Source organism: Aotus nancymaae, unplaced genomic scaffold (assembly GCF_030222135.1).
Source record: "Aotus nancymaae isolate 86718 unplaced genomic scaffold, 86718_ANA_hifiasm-v0.15.2.pri h1tg000016l, whole genome shotgun sequence".
NCBI lineage: Eukaryota > Metazoa > Chordata > Mammalia > Primates > Aotidae > Aotus > Aotus nancymaae.
Genome location: NW_026988428.1, coordinates 80363360 through 80379718, shown reverse-complemented (window position 1 = coordinate 80379718; position 16359 = coordinate 80363360).

Genomic DNA, 16359 nt, shown 5'->3' with positions numbered 1-16359 from the left:
GCATACCCCATTTATCCTAATGTGATTATTGTACATTGTATGTCTTTATCAAAATATCACACATACCTCATAAATAAATACACTTATTTTGTACTCGGCTCATTGCAACCTTTGCCTCCTGGGCTCAAGTGATTCTTGTGCCTCATCCTCCTGAGTAGCTGCGATGCAGGCATGCACCACCACACCCAGCTATTTTTTTTTTTTTTTTTTTTTTTTTTTTTTTTTTGATAGAGACAGGGTTTCACCATGTTGCCCAGGCTGGTCTCGAACTCCTGAGCTCAGGCAGTCTGCCTGCCTCAGCTTCACAAAGTGCTAGGATTACAGGTATGATTCTCTTTATTCTTTTTCTGATCTTCAGAATATTTAATTTCCATCAATCTTTGTTTGAGTCTACTAACTTTTTCTTTAGCACCACAAATCTGTTGAGCACTTACAGTAAATTTTTCATTTTGCCTCTTTAAATTTTCAACTTCAGAATTTTCACTACTTTTTAAAAATAAACTTTACCTCTTTATTATTATAATCTAGCTGATAAGACAGTGTCATCAGACTTTCTTTTACTTATTTAAGTATAGTTTCCTTTAGTTCTGTGAACATATTTATAATAGCTGTTTTAAAGTCCTTGCTTCACATCTATTCCCTCTAAATTCTCTCAGACGCATTTTTGTTGCCTGCTTTTCTTCCTGAGCAAACATTACACTTTACTATTTCTGCATGTCTTGTAATTCTTTTTGAAAACTAAACATTTTATATAGTATTTTGTAGCAATATTGGATACTGATCCTCCCCTCTCCTGTCATCCAAGTTTTTTTGTTTCTTTGTTTAGTGACTTGAGTGGATGATTTCAGTGATGTCTGTTTGCCCTACAGTTTATAAACTCTGGTGTTTTTCTTGCCTTTGATTCTCGTAATCTTGCCTCCTCATTTGCTTGGTTACTTAGTTGACTGAGTGTTAGATGTGGAATATAAAAATTGTAAAACACCTCTCAAAGGGCACAGCATCTAGCATGTGCAGTCACCCTGTGATGACAGTACTTTCACCATAGCCCTCTTGGACTATCTCTTTATGAGATTCCTCTATTAAGCTGTCTGTCTCTGTTGGTTTTATTCCAATATGTTAGCTTCTGCTAATCACCAGATGATTGCTCTATTGTTTTCAACAATGCCTTGGGACATAAATTGCTTCTGATTCTGTTCTAATTTAATGTTTGTCCCTTTGGAAGATTTGTCTTTGCCACAAGTGTTTGGAACTTGTTCTCACTTCCTGAGGGCTTATCTTAGCCATCTCCTTTGATGAGTTTTATTTTTAAACATCTAGTTGGACTATGGGTTAGCTAACTTCTCATGAAGCTACTGTGCATTTCTTAATTGCTTGACAAGAAAACCTCCATCGCTTTCAACAGCGTCCTTAAGTTTGAACTTACTTATGCTCATTAACAAATAAAGTCAATCCCTTGAATATAGCTACAGAGCTCTCTCTTCTTAAGGTCTACCTCTCCTTCCTAGAAAAAAAAAACTCTGCCATTTCTCCAGAGCTGTGGTCATGGACAGTGGCCTACTTCTCTCAGATCAGCATGCCTGATTTATGAGCTGGGTGCTGAAAGTTCAGTACTCTTTGGTCTTCTCATTTTGCTTTTTCAAGTATGAAACATAAAATTCAAGAACAAGTGGAGGGCAGGGCAGTACCCAGTATCCCTGGCCTGCTGTGCCTAAGGTAGAGATTCTATCCTAGTAATGGTGCTAGATGGAGGAAGAGAGCTCCACATCTCCCAGTCCCTGTTGCTTGAAATAGAGTTTCTGCAACTTGGAGCTGGAAAGAATAAGAAATACTGAGAAGCTGTCCCCTCATGGAAACTTTATAGGGGAATACTCTAAGAAAATACTAAGCCAGAGAATAAGGAAGCCTATATTCTTAACTATACCCACCCAGATTAGAATTTCTATCACACTGTGCTGCGGGTTGGGGAAGGGAGCCTGTTGGGACTCAAGTGTCACAGACTCTCACTACTCATATTGAGATTTAGCACATGTTCTTGAGTAAATATTTCATTTACTGCATGCCTTCCAGATAATCTCCATAATTTTAAACAGATGGGTTTTTCTTAAATTTTACCAGTAAAAATTCAATGGAAGTTGGGTCTATGGAGCTCCTCACACCACCATCTCAGGAGTCTACACTCTAGATATGAATTTTGGTTTCTTATTTTGAGTTCACTGACAAAATTCAAACTTCTGTCCTCTATTTCCCTGAACATGTTTGGACTTTTTTTTTTTTTTTTTTAAGACAGAGTCTTGCTGTATCACCCAGGCTGAAGTGCAGTGGTATGATCTCTGCTTACTGCAATCTCCACCTCCCAGGTTCAAACAATTCTCCTGCCTCAGCCTCTCGAGTAACTGGGACTACAGGTGTGCACCACCATACCTGGCTAATTTTTGTATTTTTTAGTAGAGAAGGGGTTTCTCCATGTTGACCAGGCCAGTCTTGAACTCCTGACCTCAAGTGATCCACCTGCCTCAGCCTTCCAAAGTGCTGGGATTACAGGCATGAGCCACCGTGCCTGGCCTGAGCACTTATTTTTAATTACGTGTCTCTCAAATGCATTACCTGGGTATTTTTCTATTGTTGAATGTTTTTCTTGCCTTTCAGTCATCTGATCTTTTCTCCTTATTTGCTTGGTTACTGTTGACTGAGTGTCAGATGTGGTACATAAAAATTGTAAAACACCCCCCACCACACACACACACACACACACACACACACAAACACAATAACACTTGGAGTCCTAGGATGATGTTGATCTGTCTTCTTCTAGAGTGCTCTGCAATTGCTGCAGTCAGATAGTTAGAGAAACTAGCAAACCAGGTAAACTTCATTCCAATTTCATAAACTGAGTCATTTCAAAGTATGCTACATTTCCTACAAATGCTGGCATACATTATGTTTAATCCTACTATTGTTTGGCATATCTGTTAAACATTTCTTGTCAGTTTTTCAATCTTTTAGTTAAGTGTTTCCAGATTTGGCAACTACTTCTGTGATAACAAGGGGTCCAAACGCCAGGTTTACTTCCTGGATTATTTTCTCCTCAAATATTGGTCTCATCATTCTTAACTGTTTTATTAGCTCTCTGATGCCATTACAACTTTTTTTAAAGTTTCATCTAGTCAGTCTCGGTGTCCTCAGCAGGAAGGCTGAATCAATATCCTAGTTCACTCCTCATCGTTGGGTCCTCTTCATCTTTCCATCCTAATAATAGGCCCAGGAGCCAGCAGACAAAAAGTGCTCAATCAATAAATAATTTTTATGAGTGATTATAACTATTTATTTAGCAAATCTAGTCTGGACAATTACTTCTTCAGAGGAATGGCAAAAATATTTCTAATTACCTTCATGTTTCAACATGACTATCGTTTTTGCATATTCATTAATAAACTCCCAATTCAGTTTTAAGTCTTGGCTGAGATAAACATGTAGGATAACATGTCATTCCCAGTTTCTAACTGTGTCATGTCCCTGTTCCTGTTTAGTTGTGGTGACACAAAATCTGCCAGGAAGGTTCTACGTGTAAGGAGTATGGAAGCTGCAACTCCATCCTAACAAATCACTATACAAGCTAAAAAATCAACAACTTGTTTAGATTCAAAAGGAAGGGGAGGACACAGGACAAACTGCTGTCCATCCCTCCACCCCTAGAGTAGACAAGTTAATACGGGGAGCCACTAATTAATTACCAGAGTAGAGACTCAGAAGTGGAAAACACTGTGGGAACCAGTGCCGGGGTAAGAAAAGCTGAACCAGTTTTTCCACACTGAACCTCCAGTAATTCATCCATTTTTTAGCTCTAAGATTTGTCTACACTGAACCTCCAGTAATTTTTAGCTCTAAGATTTGTGAACAAATCTGAAAGCTAAATATTCCAGGGGGTATCCGGTCATGGAGAGCCCTCAGAATTTTGTGAGTTTTGCGAGCTATTGATCCAGGAGTTCAACCAGGTTCTCATATAAGGATTAAAGAAAAATCCTGTCATGCTTCTGGCAGGAGAGGAAAATGAGCCATTTTGAAATATTCCAAAATTTGCCAAGAATAAGCTCAACCTTATCAATTCTAAGACTAATAAAAACCCAACCTGGGAGAATAATATGATCTCTCTCCTAATAAAAAAAGAAATAAAAATCATTTATTGCTGTATGCCAAATAGGTATTCCTGGGCTTGAATTGGTCAGTAAGCATCAGATTTCATCTTCTTGACTTAATCCTTTCATTTTAGATAGCCTGTCTTAGTGGCCCAATACCTTCTGGGAAATCCATGGTCAGTGGAATAGTGTGTTTAGTCCATTGTTTACTCGCCTCGTGAGTCATGTATCTCCCTAAATTCAGGCTTCTTTTGTCTAACCACTGCCTAAAACAGACAGGTCTGGTGTGTTATCTGGGCATAGATTTGTACTGTGAGGTCTCCTCCTAAAAGTTATAAGAAGCATCAAAATCTTTACAAATGACGTACTTCGCTTTGCCTTCCTTCTTGGTGAGAATTCTTAATATATCATCTCTGAGTCTTGATTGTTCTCAAGGATTTCATGCATTCATTCATCCATATTCACCAGACATTTGTTGATTGCACCATATGTGCTAGGCACTAGGAATATAGAAATAAATGAAATAAAGGCAGTCTTTTCCCTCACGCAGTGGAAAGAAAATATAACAGGGAGAGAGCTTCTATTGACATAAACTCTACATTTGAATATAGATGGATTTCTATATTAAACAATCCAGCAAACTGATGACATCTTTCTCTCTTTTAAACAGTATAAATTCAATATATCAAAGAGGACCAGTTATTTATTTTTTAAGCAACAACTATTAGTTATTTTGTAAGCACACACAAATCCCAACAATCCAAAGCCCCACATGAACTCAGTTCACTATTTCTTCAAATCAAACTGCTCGAGGCACACTCACTGAAGTTCTGTCATATGTTCCTTAGAGTATAGTGTATGTAGTTATTTCAAAGTTCAACTCACTTCTTTCTAATGCTTAAAAAAATATCCAGAAACACTTCCAACTCTGCTTTTTTACTGGGAGAATTCTCATAGGTAGATCCCAAATATAAATGCCTAATATCTTTGAAGTTTATTTCATGTGCTATGCCCACTGCCACTGCTCAATTTTTAACACTCTAGTCAATTACGCATTCCATATACACCACTTACTCCATTTACATTTGTGGGTGTTTGCAGAATGTCTCAAAATTTACTTCCCATTTCATATTAACTACTTTTATAAAAATATTTTATCTTTGCATTTATTTGAAGTTGCACTGAAAAGACAGGATTTCTTGATGCCGTGCTTTTTTTTTTTGGTCAGTTTTACCCCAAATATTTAACACACCTCTGTCCTTACCATCAGTAGACGGTCACTGTCACTAACAAGTTTCATAAACCTTACCTGCCGTTATCTTTGCTTTGCTGGGCGAGAAGACTCTTTTTCAAGGGCTACATGTTAAAACTGGAGTCCTACGTGGATATTGGGATGATTAAATAATCAGCTCAAGGAAATCATACCTGAGCACATACAAAACAGTATTTTAAAGTAAATGCCTAGGAATGGCAGTGCTACATCTGCTTAGTAAGTAGAAATTACAGTTAAACAACTACTTTATGTCAGTCTTTTATTACTTGCTAGAAACACTGTGCTAAGAGTTATTATAAGCTCCCATAATTTATACCTTACCAAAAATCTTACCAGACAGAAATTATGATAAATAGATGGAGTTTTAGAGATGATAAGAAATTTTATTTAGAGAAAGTCATATTTTTACTCATACTTTTATTCAGGGAATATGTGAATGCTTAGCTGATGGCTGTCATGTGAAAAAAACCTGCCATAAATAAGGATTCTGCAAAATTTTTCTATAAAGGGCTGAATAGTAAATATCTTAGGTTTTGTAGGCCATACTCTCTCTGTCATAACTATTAAACTACTCGCAATGTACTGCAAAGGCAACCATAAACAATAAGTAAAAAAATGGATGTGACCCTGTTCCAATAAAACTTTATTTACACAAACTGACAGCCACAATTTTCAGGACTGGCAAGATTTGACCTAGGGACTACAGTGTGCTAACAACATCTGTTAACACATTGTATTATATGGTTTGATTTAAAATTATAGAGTGAATAACTAAATTATTTCAGAATATGGGAAAATTAAATGCACAATGTCCTTTTTGAGATAGTCACAACATAAAACTTTATTAAAAAAGAATCAAGCTCTAGTTTGTCATTTTTCTTCAAAATTGGTTAAATTGTAAAAGTTGTACCATGCTCATTCTTACATAATATATCATAACAAAAACATTGTTTTATATTTAGCCATTTTCTGTGAAGGAGCTCAATCTCTTTCAGAAAGTTATTTCATTAATCCTGCCTATGACCTTGTAAAGGAAGGAGATGACAAGTATGAAGAAATGTTCATAGCCTATTAGATCAATTCAAACTTTCAGCAAATCTAAGTGAGAAGTGTTTGCTACCCTCAGTTACTCAATATCCTTAAAAGGCATGTTTTGAATCTTTCAGAGGTACGCCATTCCTCAGCTGGGTGCTTCTGGGAAAAAGAATCTGGCAAAAAAAAAAAATCTATGTTTCAAAAATGTGCTTATTTGAGGCCATATCACCCACAAGGATTTGGTTTCCATTGAGTTTTTCATTACACCTTGTTTTATTAAGATGCTCTGTTCTATTAACCAACTGTTCTCTTTCTTCTGGTTGATGACTGTATTTCAGCAGTGGAAGAAAGTAATTCAGAAAAATAAAATATTTGGGGGGTCCTTATGTCTTAAAGGTAGCATATATGTTGGTGTTATAACTTCCCATGAAATCAAACTGTGGATTATCCTTGTTATTGGTTGTCACATGTCTTGGAAATGTGAACCTATACACACATAAGAGCAAATGACATTATTTTTAATTTTATCTATTATTGAGATTATACTATGTTGAACTCGTTACTATATAAAAACATGTGTGTGTTTTCATTAGTGCCTGCTAAGAATTTAAGTATAAAATAAGGCAATGAATTTTAAACTTTTAGGTCATGAGTGATAATCATCAGTAAATGCAATATTTAAAAATATTTAAATTTTAAAATAATCTTTCTCAGTTTCTACTTTCATCAGGCTGTACTCCTTTTGCAACACCTATAAGGGGTTCCTATTATCAACCTTCTGAAATCCAGCTATTTTGACCTATTCTTCCACCAGCTCAACCATGGACCACTAATCACATTTCTCAGGCTCCCTGACATATGTCTTTATACAGTCTAAGCAAACCTGCCTAATACCATCCACAGATTACGTACATAGTTATGGAAATACCAATCTCAACATGAAGCTTTTCTTACTAACAATACTTGGCTTTTTTTTAACACTATTTGATATTCCTCACTTTAGTAAAAACTTTGATTCAATCTACTTTTCTTTATGAAGGCTTTCATAACTAGATCAACTGAAGGCTCCATTCATTCAAAAAATATTTACAGAGTACCTACTATATGCAAGACACAATGCTAGAGACTCTGGGGCTTGTTTTGAGAAATTAGTGTCTCTTTAAAGGGGTATAAGATATAAATAGATAAAGCATAAATAAAGGAGTATAATATATATATTAGAATAGATAAAACATTGACAGGTGCACAAACACATACATGCACACGTAAGAATAACACAAGGAAGAAAATTTGTATTGCTGTAAATATTGTACTTTGGGAGGATACGTGGAGACATTTGTTTCACAGGTATATTAGGAAAGATTTATCTAGATGATGTTTGCAGGAAAGCAGAGTATACATGCAGGATTTTTACCTGCAGAAATAAGGTACTTGAGAGCAGATGTTTTGAATTTTACTACCAAATGATGACTAAATTAGCTTAGATAAAAAGTATACAGTTCACCCTTGAACAATGGGGGATTAGGAGCACTGACCACACTTAGTCAAAAATCCACCTACAACTTTTGACTCCTCCAAAACTTAACTACTAGTATCCTACCATTGACCAGAAGCCTTACGGATAACATAAACAGCTGATTAACACATATTCTGAATGTTACACATAGTATATAATGTATTCTTACAATAAAGTAAGCTAGAGAAAAGGAGATGTTATTAAGACAATTATAAGGAACTGAAAATGCATCTGAAGCCCTGTACTGTATTTATGGATACTGTAAGGTTTTGTTTGTTTACAAGATGAATTGTCCTTCTGAAATGGCAGGCAACCATCGCCACAGACCTCAATCTATGGTATGTATGAAGAAATGTTAATTTTTCCTTGTATTGTCAAAACTTTTCTCTCCTTTTGGGAGCATCTCCAACATCATTAATAGGACTTTGCATGGGTCCTATGATGTTATTCAAGTTGTATGGTATTGCACTAAGCCCCATAATCCATGAGACCCATGAAAGATCACTTTTTACTGTAATACACAATTTAGTGGAGAGACAAATTACTCACTCAGAGATGATTTGTGTGGTACTCACAACACTTGAGCTCACCACAATAGCAACAGGAGTTTTTTGGAAAATTATTACAGTAATGCAGTATGTAATATAGTTAATTTTATGTAGTTAGGATTTAATACTTCATCTTTATGCTTGTTTACATTTCTCTGGCATGCAAATGACACCATGTTGATCTTGTGTTCATGTAAGTCTTGATAAATTTTAACTTCTTATAATACGTCTATGTGTATTCTATGGCAGTAAATAATAAAAATAGACTAATATCTATGTGTATGTTATGCGTTCATGACATACCTAACCTTTCTTAATTTTTATTCCTATGTCTGGGCTACAAGCCTTATATGCAAATTTTTTCAAATTGTCACAGATCTCCAAAATTTATTCTGATATGTTTATTGAAAAAAAAAATTCTCATATAAGTGGACCCACACAGTTGAAATCCATGCTGCTTATGCGTCAACTAAGTATATAGAAGAAAGGAGGAAATGATATGGTTGGTCACAGATTACGTAAAATTAAGATTTTTGGATGAGCCTCTGAATATAGAAACAAGTGAACATTTTGTGCAATAGAGAGTCATAAGAGCTGTGATTTAGAAAGATTAATCTGAGAAAATATAAGATAAGTAAAATAGATTGGAGATGCAAGGATATCAGCGATAAAAGACTAAAGATTTTGCACAAGTTCCATAAAGAGAATATGAGATCTTAGATTAGGATAATGGCATTTAAAATGAACAAGTAATAAAAATGTATAAAGGAGATTGTATAGAAGTAGCATTGATGCAATAGGAAAAAAAAAGAAATTTCAATCAGTCTCATGCATTTAAAACTATCTTCCAAAAACATAACCTTATGTTGAACTGAACTATCGATTCATATGCCCAAGAATTCATGCTGCATGTCCACTAGTGCTTAATAGACATTTTACACTGAGTGGGGCTGCCACCAGTCTTACCTGACCTGTGGTTGCATACAGCACAACATTATTAGCCACACTCTTGAGTTGCTGAGAACTAAACTTGGTCTTGACTTTACTTTTTTCTTTCACGCTGCATATTAGATTTGACAACAAAATCCTTTACATTCAAAAGAGATTAAAAATCCAGCCATTTCTTGCCATCTCCACAGACACCTCCCTCATTAAAGCCATAATAATGTCTCTCCTGGATTATCACTGTTACTCCTAAACTACTTTTACTTTTATCTTCCTGTTGTTCACTCTCAATCCAACAGTTAAAACCACTGAATCACAACTTTGCTTAATAGCTTCTATAGAACTTCCTTTGTCACTCAAACTAAAATTCAATCTCCTCACAATGGCCTAGAAGAACTGTGTAACTTCCCTTTCACTCCTCAAATCTTATTTTTTACTTCTTCTCCTCCCTACTCTGCCTCCTTGCTCTTCTTCCTTTCTGTTCCTGAGCATGCAACACAGACTAGGAACTTTGCACTCGCCCTTCCCTCTGCCTAGACTACTTTCCCTGCATATCCACATAACCACATTTTCCTCACTTATTTATTCACGTCTCTGCTGAAATGTCACCTTGTCCAAGAGATCTTTCCTGACTCCCTTAGTAAACTGGCAACCTCCAGCATTAGATCCTAGTCCTCTTATCTCGCTTTACTTTTCTCCATAGCCTTTGGCCTCATTCATTTGTTATACGTACTTGTTACACGTCCGATGTATATCTCCCCCATAAGCATATGAGCTCCATTAGGATAAGGAATTGTGCTAGAAATGCAACAATGAGCAAAGCAAGTCCTTGTCCTCATAGAGCATATATGCTAATGGGGAAGACATAGAAGGACAGTGTCTAGAACATAGTAGGCACTCAAGAAATATCAGTTGGATTAATGAATAACAGAAAAAGCCAAAGAGCCTTTTCTAGTGAGGGAAATAATGTTGCTACCTATATTAATCAAATAACTTCAATAAAAGAACATAGTGAAGGTATATTGGAAATTTTGCTTTTAGACACTTTTTTGACCCTACACTATTGTGCTGTAGAAGGTATACTGGAGGTAGGTGGTTTTATGGGAATGAAATGTAGAAGGATGGTGACAAGAGGACTGTCATTTAAATTCATGGTTTGATAAAATTGCCAAAGACACATAGAAAGCAAGACAGGTAAATAAACAGCATAATGTATCTACATGTAGGTAGCAGAAGGTTAAGATAACCAGCAGAGTACATTTTCACGGAAGCCATGAATGATTGCAAGATGGTTTATTAGTGATGTTATACATGGTAAATGATTGGTATCAAGAACCCTGAGATTACTGTGACTTTTTGAAAGGAAATGTTTTTAAATAGAGTGAAGAGAACTAAGTTTTCAGGGTCCCAGCATGAATTAAATGATTAAAAATGGAAACACCAAATATAAATTGTACTAATAATTTCTTCATTCTTTTATTCAATAAATGTGATTGAATGCATACTATGTACATAGCATAATGGGGATGATAAAATGGTATATAAAAATGAATCATATGTGAATTCTTACCTTCTGAAAATTAACCACAAAACATGAATCCTTAGTAATGTATCAGAGTCTTAGCTAGGCCCTGGGAATTAAAAGGAGAACATAGCTCTCTCTTCAATTGTACATTCATTCATTCAACAAACATTACTATGTACTAGAAAATGGAAATACAAGAAACAAATAAAACATGATCCTTATCTCTGGAGTTTCTATTCTCATAATAAAAAAGGCCAGTGGATAAAAATAATTAAAATTCAGCACAAATGCTTGAATAATGGCACATAGATAATGCTATAGAGCATAATGGAGAAAAGAATTAATTTTTATGATAAGTTTAAATATCCCTTTAGAGTTCAGGAGTGATGAAAAAGAATACATACAGAATTATAACATTATGAGAGAACTACTGAAAGTTTTTAAAATATGGGATGACTTAAGCACGTTTGTAAATTCTGAGAATGCATCTAGAGAAAGACAACCATAGGAAAAAAAGATTAAAATTATAAATGAAGTAATAAATTCTTTTAATCTACATTTATCTGTGGCTAATATAACCAGCTTTGAATTTATATGTTTGTAATTAAGGTAATGAACTCAATGTAATTCTAATAGTATATTGGCAAAACTTAATGTATTTAATTCTTGTGTATTGATAACTCCATCTACATATTATACAACAAATTTGAATATTTATCATTGTTAATATATGGGAATTTTGAGCTATCACATGGGGGCACTGTCTCCCAGACAACAGTTCAATGTCAATAGAGTCACCATTTTCATCATTAAACAGTGCTCATGTAATTATTTAAATATTTATACATTTTATATTTTTTTATCAAAATGAGTTTGCAATAGAAAGTAATAATTTAAATATAAAGAGAGTAATTCTTACAATTGTGATAAAATTGAGATAACTTTAATAAAATCAAGATAAAAATCAAAAGAGAAAACAAATGTGACAATCATCCACACTCAGAATACATTAGGTACACTGAATACTTAATTATGACAAAAAAGAAAAAACTGTTAAAGGTACACAAAATATTTAAAATATATGATTGATTTGTATTTAAAAGACAGCCGTTCAGGGGGATTTTTGTAATAAGTAACTTTCTGGGAAAGCAATCTTTCCTCTACATGTAAATTTTTTCCTTTGAATATTTAACATTTATAAGTGTGTTCAAAACACATTGTGAATTAATTAATGTGTTGCTTTTATTGTATATTAATTGCTATTTTCCAAAACTAATATTCATGGAACACTTCAGGTTGCAAATAGGTATACTGGAAAAGTGCTGTCTATTAAATTAGGTTCAGAGAACATTGGGTTATTCTAAGTAAAACAGGATTTTTGACACGAAGCTCAGAACTTTCGCTATGCAAATGTGCATTTTTATTCTCCAAGAACGGCATATTATTGTATACAATGCCCCCAAACTAATTTGACTACAGAATATTTTTTTTAATCGAAACACCTATTAACATCTACCAGAACCAGCGTTCTGCAAAATACGACTTGGAAAAAGTTCTGCAGATTCTTTAGCAGAATTCTCATATTAGAATAATAGCAGAAAACGAACTCATAAGATTTCAAATTGGAAGTGATCATAGAGGTTATCTAGTACAATTTTCCTACCAAAAAAAAAAAAAATTCAAGAGCTCCTCTGACAGATGATCATCCAAGTTTTCTTTTAAGTCTGTGTCTCAGGATGTATGTTTTGTGTCAATCCTATCTATTCTTAATAAATAGAATAATTTATTAAGACCACATATAATTCATTTGTCCTCATTCGGTTTGCTCCCTCTTCTATGTGACAACACTTCAAATATTTGAAGATCACTTACATGTGTACTACTAGATTCTTCTAGATAAACCAACCCCATTCTTACAATGTACCACACGTAAAGAAGTCATCAAATTCTTCCTTACTTCCGCTCTCTTTCCCTGTGTGCATTATAGTCAGACAATGCCCCTTTTAAAATGTATTGTTTGATAAAACATGATCCTTCAAACCTTTCTGCTGAAGTTTATACACTGATATTATTTCTTATTTGGGCTGTGTTATTAATTGAAGAAGTATATTGCTGGCTGCTATCAAGCTTACTTACGATCAAGGAAAATGAAAACTGTAGTCGAACAAATTTCCACACTTATACAGTTAATATTTTATCGTTTAAGTTACATAGGTAATCTTTTATCATTACTGCCAAGAGAATTCCATATTCTAGATGACCTTGAAGAAATCCAACTTTTATCCCTCTGCAATGATCAAATTATTTGCTAGCTACAGAAAGATAGGCACTTGTTTCCATATCTAAAAGAGCTGATTATTGGTATTAAATGGTTGTAAGCTCCACTTGATGATTGTAAAACAAAACAAAAATATATTTATATAATATGCAAAGGTATATGTATTTTGTGGGCATACACCTATACAAATATATATATTTTTCTTTTTTTATTGCATTTTAGGTTTTGGGGTACATGTGAAGAACATGCAAGATTGTTGCATAGGTGCATACGTGGCAGTGTGATTTGCTGCCTTCCTCCCCTTCATCTATATCTGGCATTTCTCCCCATGCTATCTCTCCCCAACTCCCCACCCCCTGCTGTCCCTCCCCTATTTCCCCCCAACAGACCCCAGTGTGTAGTGCTCCCCTCCCTGTGTACAAATATATTTTTAAATTTAAAAACAAGTAATAAACATAAGATTTGTGTTATTGAAAAAAATCAATTTCTATATTTCAATTGGGTTTCTTTTTCCTTCTTGCCATCACCTAAAAATAAAAAGTCTGATTTTTAAATTCAAAACTAGGAGAATAATAGTGTTTCTTTGCTTTAAGCAGTAGAGTGTTATTTATAAAATAAGACTGAAGCAGGAAAAAATATTTACTTTGGATGAGGGCCAGCATATCTGCAGAAACTACAAAGATTTGCTCAACATTATATCACTAAATAATTATTTCTCCTACGCCCTTCTAAATCCTCCTTTTGACAAAAATAATGGTTAATGAGATTGTGATGTTGCAGGAGTAGTGCAAAAACAATGTAGGTAAACCTGTAGAGAAATTAGTTCTGAAGTGTGGGATAATTGTAGAGGGCCTTGGGCAAAAAACAAAACATAGATGTGCTGGAGTCATAGCACATCTTGTCTTCACTTGTCTTTGTTAGTGCAAGTGAAAAGGTTAATGCCGTTCAGTTCCATCAACACAGAGTGAGGAACTGTGGCACCTTTGAATTCTAAAGTTACCCACAGTGCTACTGATTTAATTCCTGTGAGAATAGTACTATTTACAAGTTTTCGCAGGAATATGTCAATTAACCATGTGCTCCTGGTCTTGTACAGTGAATCTGTGTGTGTGTGTGTGTGTGTGTGTGTATGTGTGTTTCTCTTATTATAGAGAAATTGTTTTTCAAATCATTATCACATGGAATGATTCACTGTTATTTGAAACTATCTTTTGATTGGAAAAAAAACTGTGGGATGTACACTGGGCCAAAGCATTAAGTCTTCTCCAGGCTCCAGATCATCAAATATTACCTTCTCACATGTGTCCTAAAAACCTAAAACCTCAGATAATCTTTGGCATGTTTGAGTTTTCTGCCCCAATATATTGTAGCTAGTGTTTGCATTAGTAGCTTTCAATATTCTAACAAAATGTGCTATTATAAAGTATCCAAATACCAGTAAATCTGTATGTGCATGTGTGTATAGGCCGTGTGCTATTCTAGACATTTAGTCATTAAGCAACAGCTTTATTTACCCTCCTAGCTTCAGCTTCTTGTTTCCACACCTTTCCTCTTTGCTATCACCCATTCCATTCTCAAAACCTCCTCTCCAGATGTCCTCCTAACTTATTATTACTATCCAGTTCCTTCCACTACCATTCCTCTATCCTTCTACCACTCATCCTCCCTTTGATTGATTTGGTCTCCTCTGATTCACCTTGATATTTTGTCTCTTCTTTCACATTCTTGAGCTCTGCTAGTTGGAGATTCATCTAAACATCCTTCCAATCTTTACTGATGACACAATATTTTTTAAAAAATAAACTTTTTTTGTGGGAAAAGTGAATAATTGAATGGAATGGGGAAAGAAAGATTATAGCAGCTGGGACTGTAGTGAGGTCACTCCTTTCTACTTTCTCTCTACTTCTGAATTGGAATCTATTTATTCTGAAGTTTGAAAAGCCAAAACATTCCCATTGGGGTTACAATGCCCTGGAGCATTATGTGTACTTTCTAATAAGAATTCTGATTCAAGTGTGATGGAGAAACTTTGAAAGCTCTTAATAGTTTTTAACAATGTGGTAAGAAATACTGACTTGGCCCTTAGATGTTTCTTAGAGACTCAGGAGAAGTGAAAAGGAACAGCCTGGACCTTTATTACTGTAAGGAATATGGTCTTACACTATTATAAAGAGAATGTAATTTTTATTACGTTTCCTTGTTTATTCTTTTTCTCAAATGAGTCAATAATGTTCTAGTGGGAAGTGATTTCCGTTATTCTCAGGTTAACACTTAACCACATAATCTTAGTTGTCAGGAGGTAACAGTCTAGGTCATCTTGTTGGATTCCAATCCTGGTTGCATTGCACTCTGGCCGTGTCACCTTGGGTCAACGCCATACCTCTCTGAGCTTTAACTTCTTCATCTCAATAATGGGGATAGTAATAACTATATTATAGGTCTATTAGGAGGATTAAATAAGTTAATATCTATTAAATACTTATACTAGGGCCTGGTGCAGAATTAAGTATTCAATAAATGTTCATCACGATTTTCTCCAATCATCTGAGTGATTCTTCAACACCTTCCCATATTAACAGCAAATAAAAAATTTAGCTTCCCAGGTATCCAAATCCTGCCCTGGCAGTTAGCTCTCAACTATTGAAATATTGTAGTCAATATTCTTTTTTTCTAGTGATTTTCTCACATTTTTACCTTAAGCCTTTACATGCAGCAATTTTCTTCCTCCCATCCATAAAATATTATTGGACCTTTCCTTTAAGTTGGAGTCAAAATTGCATCTTTTTCTAATGATGAATGATGAAGATAGGTTCAGAGAGAGTTAGTTTTGAAACTGGCACCAACCAAGTGCTAGAGGTGCTCTTCCAGTCAGTTCAGCATTTTTTTCAACTTAATTTTCTCATTGTAACTTGAGACTAATATTACATAATTCACAAGATATTCTGAGCTACACATATATATGCATATTTGTACATAAAGTGTTTCTACAAAATAATCACAGATAAATGTTGGTACTACACTGCTATATCCAATGCACATCTTCTCTGGACCTCAATTCATATTTACATGAGGCAGAACGGTGGGATGATGTGGATACTCATTTTGC